The sequence below is a fragment of the Antechinus flavipes genome, chromosome 4 (genome assembly GCF_016432865.1).
Source record: "Antechinus flavipes isolate AdamAnt ecotype Samford, QLD, Australia chromosome 4, AdamAnt_v2, whole genome shotgun sequence".
Lineage (NCBI taxonomy): Eukaryota > Metazoa > Chordata > Mammalia > Dasyuromorphia > Dasyuridae > Antechinus > Antechinus flavipes.
This window is the reverse complement of record NC_067401.1, coordinates 446,034,858-446,047,037: the sequence shown is the minus strand read 5'-3', so window position 1 is coordinate 446,047,037 and position 12,180 is coordinate 446,034,858.

The window sequence follows — 12,180 nt, the reverse complement described above, 5'->3', positions numbered from 1 at the left end:
AAAATGTAGATGGCATCAAAAACCACTACCACCACCAACTGCACTTAAAAACTTTATAACAAGCATGTGATAGGATCTTAAGGACCACAGTATCATTTCCTTTTCTGATGTTTAAAGTTCGTCCTTTGTCTTTAAAGTCTTTCTCTGCTTTTAACATATTTCTTGGACTTCACATTATTATCAATTCAAATAGTTAATTAAAAAAATCAACGTGGTAACATCAAACAGCAACAGACTATTTTCCCATGATCATATTTCCTAAGGGTGAGCCAAGGAGATAATTTAACTGCTTTTTCTTTGACTTTATTCTTTGACTTTTGCCCATATGGCCAAGATATTTTCACCAGGGTACAAACCATACTCTCAACACCTTCTCAATGCAATTGGTTTCACTTATTTTTAATAAGACTGAGCATGTAAAATGAACTGCATCAAGTGGTTTCCTCCTATTCTTGGATAATACCAAACCCCAACCCAACCCAAACACATGCTCTCATCTTTCTCTATTCACTCAAAATAGGAGATTCACATTCAAGTAAGAGGTTGATTAGTTGACTTCTGAAGTCTTTTTCAGTTCTGAAATTGGATGGACTATTCTTTGGAGTAGGAGTCAACCAAGATATGCTATGTCAGGGAAATGCAGGAAAAAACAAAAAAAAACAAAAAACAAAACCAGAACGGAGTCTTTATCCATATAAAATGCTTCAAAGAGGTCAAGGAGAGAGATAAATGATTCCATGATCAGAAGGTCATTCACAACTTTTAAGAAAATGGTGGTAGTGGTGGGATAGCCATATTCTGAGGGTTTGGAGAATTAGTAAGACAGTGTATTAGACAAGATTGGCAATGAAAGAATTGGGGAGGGGGAAAGGAATTATAGTAGCTTAAGGAAGTAACAGGAATAAGAAAATGATTTTTTGTATGCTTTTTTAAATTAAATTTTATTATATTTTGTTTTGCTACAAAAATACTTCCCAACAAATACATTTTAACAAAGTATCTTATACACTAAATACCAGCTATTACTGATAATTAACAGAGAAGAGGAATATGTTTTCAAAATTTAATAGTATGTTACTAAATCTACCAAATTTTAGACAAAAAGGCCTCTCAGTGGTGAATTGATATAGTTGCTCTCATTGTTATTACTTTTTCTTTTGATTCTTCTTTTCTCTATCACTTCTTGCAAATATTTCCATAGTTCTCTGAAATTCTTAATATTTTCTATTCTTTTTTCCCCCTGGGGCAATTGGGGTTAAGTGACTTGCTCAGGATCACATAGCTAGGAAGTGTTAAGTGTCTAAGGTCAAATTTGAACTCAGGTCTTTCTGACTTCAGGGCTGGTTTCTATCCATTGCACCATTTAGGTGCCCCATATTTTCTATTCTTTAAGAAGATATAATTTTCTACCCATAGCCTTTTCAACAAAATTTCAGATCTTTTAGAATGCTTGCTAACTGAATAAAAGAGAAGTAATACCCATGCTGCTTTAATTTTCATTTATCTGATCGTTAATAATTTTGAACATTTTAGATAGTCATTGCTAATTTATATTTCTTCTTTGAAAAACTGTTATGACTTTTGACTTTTTATTTACTGGGAGAATATTTCTTAAACACACACACAGGCCAGCTACACATAGACACATAGAATGTCAGATTTTTATCAGAGAAATTTAATGCAAAATTTTTTCTATTTTTAATTGATTTTAACTGAATTGTTTTTGATTTTGAAAAAGTTTTTAAATTTTGTAAGCTGAAAATTCAAAAGAGAAGACTCATAGAGCATGACTTTGGAAGAGACAGAATAAGGGGGAACATGGATACAACTGTCTGAAAAAAATATTCTGAAATAGGAGGTAAAGGAGAATACATGAAAAAAAAATCAATATAATTGATTTTTATGAATTATTTTATTACATACTTAATTTGTGTTCAATCATTTCAGTCATGTCTGATTTTTTTGTGATACCATTTGAGGTTTTCTTGATTAAATATACTAGAGTGGTTTGCCATTTCCTTCTCTGGCTCATTTTATATTTAAGGAAACTGAGGCAAACAGGATTAAGTGACTTCCCAGGTTCATTTAAATAATTAGCATCTGAGGCTTTATTCAGGCTCAAGAAGATAAACCTTCTTGAGTTCAGACTTGAAATTCTGTTGACTGCATTACTTAGATGCCCCTATATAATTAATAACTTTTTAACAAAAACCAAATAACTATTAAAAATAAGAAAGTAAAATCTCAAATAAACTCAGCATTTAAAAAGGTAAAACTAAATGCTTCAAGTTTCTATTCAATCTAACACATAGCCACCACATTAACTCATAATTTATAGTAACTATTATTTGACCATGTTTGTGAAACTTTAATGACCCCATATGAATATAAGATGAAATACAAATGCCTGAACCTGGCATTTGAAGCCCTATACAATTTGGCTCTCACCTACCTTTCAAAACAGTTCATATTATTACTCCACTTTACTTCCTGGACATTCTGTAGCTAAACTGGCCTAATAGTGGTTTCTTCAAACTCAGTATTTGATTGACTATTTGCATACTATTACACAGGCTGCCTCCTATGCTTAGAATATATACTCCCTCTTTGCCTCTGCCTTTTCAAAGGTTCTCTAGCAGAAAGCCTGTTTAATTTTTCTTCCTGTATCTATAGGCCTTCATAGTGCCTGGAATATAGTAGACATTGAATAAAGTTTACTAGCTTCCTTCAAGTTTCAGTTCAGGCCTATATAATATTTCTCCTGATCTCTACAGATGCTTGGACTCTCTCTTAAACTATTTGTATTTTATTATCTGTTTGTATATGTATGCCTGTATATATATATGCACAAATATACATGCATATCTGCATGCTATTTATGTGTATGTAGATGGATGGATGGATGAATAGTAGATGGATAGACAGATTTTTCTAATAGAATGCAAACCCATTGAGGGCAGGGATAGTTTTGTTGTTTTGTAAGTGCATTGTTTTGCGCATGGTAGGGGCTTAACAAATTTTTGTAGAATTGAACTGAAAGAAAGGTTCAGAGAATAACATAGATCGATACCAAGAAGATTGAGTTCATAATAGGGACCCAAAGAAGGTTCAGCGGCAGATATGAAGGCAAAGAAATTGTCAGGGTTAAGAATTCAGAGTTCAAAGTCTTAGTTTACTTTGATGTGATGCTTTAAGGATTGCAAAAAACTTTATGTCATCTTATTCTAATAGTAACACTATGAGATAAGTGTTATCTTTAGAAGGAAGGGAATAAGCATTTATATAGCACTACTATATGTCAGGTGTTTTTTTTTTCCAATTTATTTATTTTAAAATAAAATAATAGCTTTTTATTTTCAAAATATATGTAAAGATATTTTTCAATATTCACCCTCGTGAAACCTTGTGTTCCAAATTTTTCTCCCTTCCTCCCCTCCACTCCCTTCCCTAGACAGCAAGTAATTTAATGTATAATTCTTTTGTACCTGTTTCCATATTTGTCATGCTGCACAAGAAAAGTCAGATCAAAAAGGAAAAAAATGAGTAAGAAAACAAAAAGGTGTCTCTCCCCAATATTATCTCTTTTGATTGTTACAACCACCCTGGGAGGTCAGGACTATTATTATCCCCATTTTACTTTTGAGGAAACTGAATCAGGTGTTGTGACTTTTCCAGGGTCACACAGCAATTAAATAACTGAGATAGCATTTGAACTCAGACTTCTAGATTTTAGACCTTCCACTGTGCTTCCTAACACATTAATTTGACCCATTAATAGACCATTAATTTGTCCCAGGAAACAAAACACTTGAAATTAAGGGAATTTATTTATACTAGAATGGGTATTCCAAAGGACATAGTGAAAACCTGTATGGAGCTAGGCAGGGAACTAGATGACCTGGGAAGGGAAAGGAGCTCAGCTGGATAGGGAGAATAAAGGAATGAGTAACAGGGGGAGGGGATTTTTGCCTAAGGCAGTAATTCAGGGTTGACCATTGAGTGAACAGAGTTTACTGAATTAATCAGCTTCCAATTAGAATATGTTGGTGTCTGGGTCCTGACAAATAAGAGGTTTTTCTATCACGATTGCTTACAATCCATAAAACCTCAGACTTTGTCAGAGAAAGGAAATTCACTTCTGCAAACAGAAATCATGAGTTAGACTCACTTAGGGTGATAAGTCTGGCCTGTCCTTGGCTATTTAAAAGGACTTTGGTATGTTTGTTGTTAATGAAAAGAAAAATAATTCTTAAATGTTGCACAATACAGACAGTTTTTAAGAGCATCTGCCATATGGGGCATAGACTCTGGAAAGAATAGAGCATTCCATCCCAATTGCTTTGTAAGAATCTTTTTGTGCTAAAGTTTTGCCCCATTGAATTTCCCACCTGCCAGCCTCAAAAGAAGGCTTAGTTTAAGAGAAATAGAAGATGAGAAGAGCAAAATTTCCGCAGGAAAACTTTGCATTTGATTTTTTAAAAATAATTTTTTATTGATAGAATGCATGCCAGGGTAATTTTTTACAGCATTATCCCTTGCATTCATTTCTGTTCCGATTTTTCCCCTCCCTTCCTCCACCCCTTCCCCCAGATGGCAAGAGTCCTTTACATGTTGAATGGGTTGCAGTATATCCTAGATACAATATATGTGTGCAGAACTGAACAGTTTTCTTGTTGCACAGGGAGAATTGAATTCAGAAGGTATAAATAACCCGGGAGGAAAAACATAAATGCAAGCAGTTTATATTCATTTCCAGTGTTCTTTGTCTGGGTGTAGCTGCTTCTGTCCATCTTTGATCAATTAAGGCTCTCTTTATCAAAGAGGTCCACTTCCATCAGAATACATCCTCATACAGTATCGTTGTCGAAGTGTATAATGATGTCCTGGTTCTGCTCATTTCACTCAGCATCAGTTCATGTAAGTCTCGCCAGTCCTCTCTGTATTCATCCTGCTGGTAATTCCTTACAGAACAATAATATTCCATAACATTCATATACCATAATTTACTCAACCATTCTCCAATTGATGGACATCCTTTCATTTTCCAGCTTCTAGCCACTACAAACAGGGCTGCCACAAACATTTTGGCACATACAGGTCCCTTTCCTTTCTTTAGTATCTCTTTGGGGTATAAGCCCAGTAGAAACACTGCTGGATCAAAGGGTATTTTGCATTTGATTTGAATCCACAAAATGCTGAAATCCTTCCCAATCGGGAATGGATTTAAGCAATTATTTCAGCTCTAAATCATGGGAGATGAAGGTCACTTTTGGATGTGGCTCTAATTTATTTTTCTAGCCTTATTTCACACTGCTTTCTTTCACCCACTCTATCTTCCACTCACTACGTGTTGATGCTTTATCTTATCCTGTTTTCTCTTAACTCTATGTACTTCTAATAGTTATTTTTCTCCCTTACATCAATTTATTACCCTTCTGCTCACTTATCAAAGCCCAATTCAAGCACAACAATTTTGAAGAAAATGTCTTTCTATCCCTGTGACTCAAAGTATTCTCCCCAATCTAGATTTACTGACATATCCTCCTCTTGTCTATATTTTTCCCTATCCCCACCCCAATCTACATCTTCTCATCCTCTATAAGTTGTCTTTGTGAATGACACTTCTTTCCCCACAAATGAATGCCTCTTCTGAATTTCCCTGTTACTTTTGAGGAACTCCATCCTCTTAGACACCAGATTCATAACTTCTATGTTAACTTTGATTCCTTACACATCTCATAATTCTGCCAAATCTTATCATTTCTACTTTAATCAAAAGATCATTTCATTTTATATAGACCAACTTGCCAAGCAAGTTTCTAACTTCTCAGCATCTCTCATATATTTTCTCTTATCTCCATTTACACAGCCACCAGCCAATTTTAGGAGCTTATCACCTTTACATGGACTATTACAGCAACCTTATTATCACTGGTGGAGAGAGTTTCCATACTATGATTCTCCTTCAGAAATGACATCCTAGGTCTGGATATGCATAAGCCATCAAGCAGCTCTCTACTAGTAGCCAAGGCACTTGTAAAGAGCATCTATTTACCAAAATTTGCTGAATTGAATTTGTACTAGAGTAGAATGAGACATAATGTGGTTCTATGGGAAAAAATCGATTATCATTAATTATTTCTACTTTACTTTGGGCTTTTGGTTTTGTTTCATTTTAGAAAATGTCTTTCCTATTGTTAGTTTTCAATATTAATACATGAAAATAAAAGGTGACAGGGCTTCTTAAAGGAAAGCATATTTTTTAACATATAAATAACTCAAGAGGCAGTAACATGGATACAAAGAGTAACAAGGATACAAAACCAACTTAGAATTAAGAAAGACCCAAGTTTATGTCCTGCTTCTGTGTTGTTGCTTAGTTGTTTTCAGTTGTGGTCAACTTTACATGTCCTCATTTAGAATTTTCTTAGCAAAGATCCTAGAGCGTTTTTGCCATTTTCTTCTCTAGCTCATTTTACAGATGAGAAAACGGAGGCACTCAGGATAAGTGACTTGCTCAGGGTCACAATCCAGTAAAAGTTAGAAGCTGCATTTGAACTCAGGAACATGAATTTTTCTGTCTCTAGTCCTGACACTCTATCCATTGTGCTAGCTAGCTATCCAATGGCTATGTAATTCTAAACCAGCTGCTTAAACTCTTGGTGTCCTAGGCAATTCTCTATGACTCTCAGTTGCGGATTAGTGCTCATATGCATTAGCATTACCAGGAACTCCCTACATAAATGAAATCACAGATCCAGTTTAGAAAAAAATAAACCTGACAGAAAGCTTTGGCAATATTTTATGAATGTAGGAACTAGGACTTGCTTGTTTCAACTAGATTTAATCTTCTAATTAGTAACCTAGAGGGAGGCACTATAAAAATAATTATGTACGTAGATGAGTTCCACATAATGAAACCTTTTTTCATGTACAGGGCCTGTGACTAATAAAGTTTGGAACCACATGTCCATTGCATTAAGCGAATCAAATCAGTAGCTATGCCAGTATCAACACATTTGTTACGTGTACATGCCACAGAAACCACCAATATGCAAACACATTTTTACTAGTCTCCACCTTTAAAATTTCATAAACTGGAGTTAATTTCAAAAGGAATAAAGACATCTGGTTGAATGTCTTAAAAAATGGGTAAACCACAAGCTATTCTATGAAAAAAGGTAGTTTGATTGGAAACAGGGACAACCTGAGCAAAATCAAACCAATTTTAAATGTTTAATCCTTCTCTACAGTTGAAAGGAAATGACAAGAGGTAAATGGTATAATGAAAAAATTGAGGGTCTTAAAGTCCGAAGAGATGTCATGGTTCTTTTCTCTTTTCCCTCCCACTCCCCAAACCCTTCTTAATAGCTGTGTAATTGTATTAGCCCCCTGCTTGGTCCTATACACAAATGACTTTTTTTTTTGCTACTTGAGTCAAATTTGAACACTCTAGAGCTTCATTTAAGATCCATAATCACCAAAAATGATTCAGCCCTTCCATCTACATTAAAAAATAGTGGCTGATTGTGGAATACTTATTCTCCAAGCTGAGATATGTAGGGATGGACAACTCATTACTACCTGTACCTTGTACAGACACTTCAAGTTAACAATGAACAGGACCCAAAAATGAATGGGAAACAGAGGGCAGGCTAGATTGCAATTGAAAAATGGGATAGTGTTTTTTTATGATTGTAAGTTTCTTTGTAAAGCCTTGCAAGATCCATCTTTTTAACCATGGCATAAGTAGTGCTATAAGACTGTGTGAATCATGGAAAACAAAGAATTAAAGGTAACAATCATCTTGAAGAAGGGCCTTGAGAAGCTAGTAGCATATTAGTGAAGTAGGCAACAAGATATAGGGAAATTCCATTTAAAATAAGTTAAAAATACAAAATACTTGGAAGTCTGTCTTCCAAAAGAAACCCAGATCTTTTCTCTCTTAACACAATTACAAAATACTTTTCACACAAATAATTGGAAAAATTAATTGTTCATCATGAGATCAAGACAAGAATGATAAAAATTGCAATACTGCCTACATTAATTTACTTATTTTGTGCCATATTAATCAAATTGTCAAAAAATTATCCTATGGTATTAGAACAAATAACAATTCATCTGGAAAAATAGGAATACCAAGGGAATCAATTTAAAAAATGGGAAGGAAAGTGACCTCACTGCACCAAATCTTAAACTTTATTACAAAGCAGTAATCATCAAAACAATTTAGTACTGGCCAAGAATTAGAGTAGTAAATGACCACAGTAATGTTTGATAAACCCAAGATCCAAGCTTTGGGGACAAAAACTCACAATTTGAGAAAAACTGTTGGGAAAACTGAAAAACAGTATGGCAGAAACTAGATCTAGATCAACATCTTAAATAGTATGCCAAAATAAGGTAAAGATGGGTACATGATTTAGACAGAGGGTGAAACCACAAGGAACCATGGATACTGATGTATCCATATTTAAGACAAAAAATAAATGAGATCTTTACTAAATATAAGATGGATTTTAAAAATTAAGTTAGAAAGTTTTTGCAGAAACAAAATACAATTAAGATTAGAAAGGAAAAGAGAAAGCTGGAAAAAACTGACAGCAACTATCTCTGATAAAGACTTCATTTCTCAAATAAATAGAGAACTGAGCAAATTTCATAAGCCTACAAGCCATTCTCCAACTTATAAGAGATCAATGGATATAAACAGGCAGTTTCTAGGAGAAGAAATCAAAGCGCTCTATAGACATATGAAAAAAAAAAGCTCCAATCACTATTGATTAGAAAAATGCTGTTTAAAACAGTTCAAGTACCACCTCACAATGCTCAGATTAGTTAATAGAAAAGGAAAATGATGAATGTTGGAGGTGATGTGAGAATGCTGGGACATTAATGCACTGTTTGTTGAGTTGTGAACTGATACAACTATTTGGGAGAGCATTTGGAACTATTTCCAAAGGTCTATAAAACTGCATACTCTGATCTATCACTATTACTAGGTCTATATTCTAAAGAAATAAAAAAGAGAAAATAATGCATTTGTACAAGGGTATTTATAGCAGTTTTTTTTTTCTGATGGCAAAGAAAGCTTCCAGGCTTTCTACTCCAACAATGGGATCCAGATAATGAATTGTTGCTGTACCTCCAGGATGACACTGGAGACCCAGTCTAATAAGAAAATCTACTTTATGGGGTTATTAAGAGAAACAATGTGTCAATGTTATACAAAGTGTTGTATGCTTACCAGCTATTAGTATCTTTTTAGAGCTGCCTTCAAATTCTATCTTTAAAAATGTTTTAAATTATATCTTTTTGTTATTATATAGCACATTGACACAAAGTCAGAACCTTTAGCAAGTTAATTAAGAGACTATTTTCTTTAAGGTATATGATTGGATAAGCCATTTTGTAGTGGAATATCTGCTGGAAGAGAGGTCTTACTTGCCAAAAAAAGGCCAAAGTTATATCTTCCCTAAATCCCAGATAGTTACCCCCAAAACATCTTGTGTAGTGATTAGTGGTACAATGGATAGAGTCCTGGGTCTTGAGAGGGGAAGACCTAAGTTGAAATATGGTCTTACACTATCTCTCTGGGTGACTTTGGGCAAATCATACCTTCAGTTTCCTCAACTCTAAAAATGGCAATTTTAATAGTACCTACTTCTCAAGGTTGTTTTGAGGATCAAAAGAGATAATTTTTGTATACTGCTTGGGGCAAAGTGGGTGCCACAAAAATGCGAAATATTGTTGCTAGTGAGCATTTTTCTCCATTAGCACTCCTTATGGTTTACCACCCCGCCCCCTATCCCAACTTGGCACTCACTGGAGTGTAGTTCATTGTTAACGTGAAGTGTCTGTCCAAGGTACAGGTACTAATGAGTTGTCCATCCCTATATATCTCAGCTTGGAAAATGGGTATTCCACAATCATCCACTATTTTTTAATGTAGATGGAAGGGCTGAATCATTTTTGGTGATTATGGATCACCATATGGCGCTCCCCAGTGGAGTGACTACTGTCCTCCTCTAGCTCAAAGATACTCTATAGGAACATGATCCTAAAACTATGGTTTATGAAACCCCACTAGTAATATTCATCTTGAATATTCAGCTAGCTATACAATTAACTCAAAACAAAGATATTTACCAGGGCTGCATAGTAAGAATCATCATCTTTAAAACATTCCTCCATTAAAAAACTCACACAAAACAAACAAATAAATGATTAAAAAAATTTCCTCTATAAATGCTCCCTAATCCCTGACCATCCTCTCCCTAACTACTTTGTCACAGGATTGGAAGCCATGCTATGGAGTTTTTAATCCTTTAACTTTTGGAACTTCTTCCCTGATTGAGGCTTACTGTCCTGATTGGTAACTGCCTAACTTGATAATTTTTTTTCAGGCAGGCCCCAATCATGCTTATACTCCACTCTACAATCTGTCATCATTTCACCAACTCTTTTCATATATTCTCCAGACCTGAAACCATGATCAAGTCAACTCTGCTATTACTTTTGGAAGGGGTGTATCAATCTTCCTCCTATGGCCACAGTCACTACTCCTATAATTTCCAGACCAAAATGCACTATAAATGTACTCATATAACGTGGAGTTTTAAGGAATTCATTTAAACAGGCCAAATTTTCTTTTTTTTTTTTAATTTTTTATTTAATAATTACATTATATTGACACTCGTTTCTGTTCCGATTTTTTCCCCCTCCCTCCCTCCACCCCCTCCCCTAGATGGCAAGCAGTCCTTTATATGTTGGATATGTTGCAGTATATCCTAGATACAATATATGTTTGCAGAACCGAACAGTTCTCTTGTTGCGTAGGGAGAATTGGATTCAGAAGGTATAAATAATCCAGGAAGAAAAACAAAAATGCAGATAGTTTACATTCATTTCCCAGTGTTCTTTCTTTGGGTGTAGCTGCTTTTGTCCGTCATTTATCAATTGAAACTCAGGTCTCTTTGTCAAAGAAATCCACTTCCATCAAAATATGTCCTCATACAATATCGTTGTCGAAGTGTATAATGATCTCCTGGTTCTGCTCATTTCACTTAGCATCAGTTCATGTAAGTCTCGCCAGTCCTCTCTGTATTCATCCTGCTGGTCATTTCTTACAGAACAATAATATTCCATAACATTCATATACCACAATTTACCCAGCCATTCTCCAATTGATGGGCATCCATTCATTTTCCAGTTTCTAGCCACTACAAACAGGGCTGCTACAAACATTTTGGCACATACAGGTCCCTTTCCCTTCTTTAGTATTTCTTTGGGATATAAGCCCAATAGAAACACTGCTGGATCAAAGGGTATGCACAATTTGATAATTTTTTGGGCATAATTCCAGATTGCTCTCCAGAATGGTTGGATTCGTTCACAACTCCACCAACAATGCATTAGTGTCCCAGTTTTCCCGCATCCCCTCCAACATTCATCATTATTTTTTCCTGTCATCTTAGCCAATCTGACAGGTGTGTAGTGGTATCTCAGAGTTGTCTTAATTTGCATTTCTCTGATCAATAGTGATCTGGAACACTCTTTTCATATGAGTGGTAATAGTTTCAATCTCATCCTCTGAAAATTGTCTGTTCATATCCTTTGACCATTTATCAATTGGAGAATGGCTTGATTTCTTATAAATTTGAGTCAGTTCTCTATATATTTTGGAAATGAGGCCTTTATCAGAACCTTTAACTGTGAAAATGTTTTCCCAGTTTGTTGCTTCCCTTCTAATCTTGTTTGCATTAGTTTTATTTGTACAAAAGCTTTTTAATTTGATGTAATCCAGGCCAAATTTTCTTACCCTCATAGACCTCTCTTCTTTTTCCCTGAAGAAATAGGGAACAATAAATAATAATAATAGTTATAACTATTACAGCAATAGTAGTAATTAATACAATAATTATATAGTACTTTTATATTTATACTAATTATATAGCAAGAATATTCATTGTTATCATAATGGTAATAACTGTTACCATTACTATTACTATTATTAATAGTACTAATAACCATTATTAATCAAGGCTGCCAGGTAGCACAGTTCTGGGCCTGCATTAAGAAAAACTTATGTTCAGATATTTATTACCTATGTGATACTGCAAAAGTCACTTAAAATCAGTCTGCCTCAGTTTTCTCAATGTATAATGGAAGTTAAAA